Source organism: Triticum aestivum, chromosome 1A (assembly GCF_018294505.1).
Source record: "Triticum aestivum cultivar Chinese Spring chromosome 1A, IWGSC CS RefSeq v2.1, whole genome shotgun sequence".
NCBI lineage: Eukaryota > Viridiplantae > Streptophyta > Magnoliopsida > Poales > Poaceae > Triticum > Triticum aestivum.
Window position 1 is genome coordinate 563,012,354 of NC_057794.1, and position 2,157 is coordinate 563,014,510.

Genomic DNA, 2,157 nt, shown 5'->3' on the forward strand with positions numbered 1-2,157 from the left:
TGCTCGTGCCGGGCCCTGGGAGCGTCGCGAGTGGGATGTGTGTAAGTGATTCTCTTAGGACTTTTTGACATATAACACATATTCACTAGTCAAACTGAAGACTCTTTGCATATACCGATTGGAGGGAGTAGTAATACAATTTGTGCATGCGTGCGTGCGGGATTAACTAGTCAATTTTCGATGGATCAGGTCCAAAGTCGGGATGACTATGAAAGGTTTGATGATAAATCACTTGCCATCGACGTTGTTACAGGACATGTTGACAAGCACCTGGGCAACAAGCTCAAGACCGTTTGCATGCATGGCAAGACGCTAGCAGCTGGTACTACTTACTACGTACTACTCCCTCCGTTCCTCAATCTAAGTCTTTTTATACATTTAAATAGACTACAACATACAGATGTATGTAGACATATTATAGAATGTATATTCATTCATTTTGCTTCGTATGTAGTCATTTGTTGAAATCTCTGAAAAGACTTATATTTACGAACGGGGGGATTAGTACTTATGTTTGTTGTTATAGGAGACCACCGGTACTACCATGAGTCTTGAATCTTTGTGTAGTTCATAATTCAGTGTCGTCTACTTCGGCCTAGGTTTTGGATCAAAAACACATGACCATTGGTGGATGTCTAATATGACTATTGGAGTAACAAGCTTGCTCCTACCCAGCGCTCACAACTATTTAGACGGTGTTGTAATTAATTATTTAGTTACTTAATTGTAGGGAATCAGGTGCCTCCACAACGATGTTGTGATGGAGCTCATGTGGGGTCTCAAGCATCTCTTGAAATACTTTGTGCCTGAAGAGAAAGAGTCTGATCTCACCGGGGAACACAACATCCACATGAGCAAGGGACTGGATATCCTGCTACGGCGTAATGGATTCCATCATGTCCAACCAAACATGGTACGTCGTATTATTAGGTTTGTTCCGTAACGGATTCCATCATGTCCAACCAAACATGGTATGTCGTATTATTAGGTTTGTTCCGTACTCCTTCATTTCTAATATATTTTCCTTCATCTGTTTCTAACAAATTTTATCTATTCATGTATGCGTGCAGGTTACGAAGCGCGTTGTCGATCTGGCCCTCACATTGTTCCATTGTGATTATGATGCTGATTACTACTCCGACCACGCGAGCTATCTTACTAACCTCCTTATGGAGGTTTCTGACATCGACTGTCGCGGTTGGGATCACCTGAAACGTGCAAAAGCTTTCAAAATTATATGTTTGCCACGGGAAAGAAAACATCTACTTACTCAACCAGATATGGTATGTATGTCTCACTCTTTATATTTATACTTACCAAGGTAAGTAACTTTTCTTTTGTTTAGATGTTCACACCGGATGAGGCGTCAAGGCTGCAGGCTGCTCAACCAGCTCAATACGACGGTCGGATGAATGTGCCAACTATCTTATATCTCTACAAGACCGCCCTATCTCTGATGCAAGCGCGGAGAGACTTGGGGGCTTCCCTTGGGATATCCATCGAGAAGCCATTCGGCTGGTGTGAGTCGGCAGACAAGTGAAATTTTAATTAGGACGATATAACAAAATATATGTTTGAAATTTACTGGTATTGTTTTGAAATTTTCTGAATTGGCACACGAAGTTTAGTAATTCATGTAAACTTGGTTATACGTCTCCTTGAGTTGAGTAAATTGCAAAAAACCATCACATTTGGGACCCCAAATAAAAAACCACAACCTTTCATTTTTTTTTGCAAAAAACCACCAATATTGTTCGACGGTGCCAGACAAGACCCTAACCTGTCAAACCCAATCGGCCATTCCCAAAAACCCTGATCGGGGTTCGACCAGTTAGGGTTTTGTTTGCCCCCCAAGAGTTAATATGCAGTAGACGCACCGCATATACATACGCAACGTGATGATTATTCTTTTCCGCTTCATAATTTGCGGCAAGTTTACTATGATGTGCAGAACTTAGAAATGATAGTTGTTAAGACAAATATGAAAAATAATCCATGTAATACATGAAAATACAAAAAGGGGGAGGCTGCTAAAAGGAGATATAGATATAGACGACCAGAAGAAGGCACGATGTCTGTTTGTCCAGGGGTCTCCCATCTTCCAAATAATGCAGCTCAGAGGAGTTTGAAGAAGAAAAATATATGGTCAGTACAAAG

The 2,157-nt window shown here is 41.0% G+C and overlaps 1 long non-coding RNA gene across 1 annotated transcript in view; it reads left to right on the forward strand.

The window, feature by feature from the left end:
- Positions 1–1,025, forward strand: part of LOC123181368 (uncharacterized) — a 2,119-nt gene extending 1,094 nt beyond the window's left edge. The window contains exons 2-3 of the long non-coding RNA XR_006491703.1: positions 731–930; positions 989–1,025. This is a non-coding gene — a long non-coding RNA (uncharacterized lncRNA). The remainder of the gene's footprint in view (positions 1–730; positions 931–988) is intronic.
- The last annotated feature ends 1,132 nt before the right edge of the window (positions 1,026–2,157 follow it).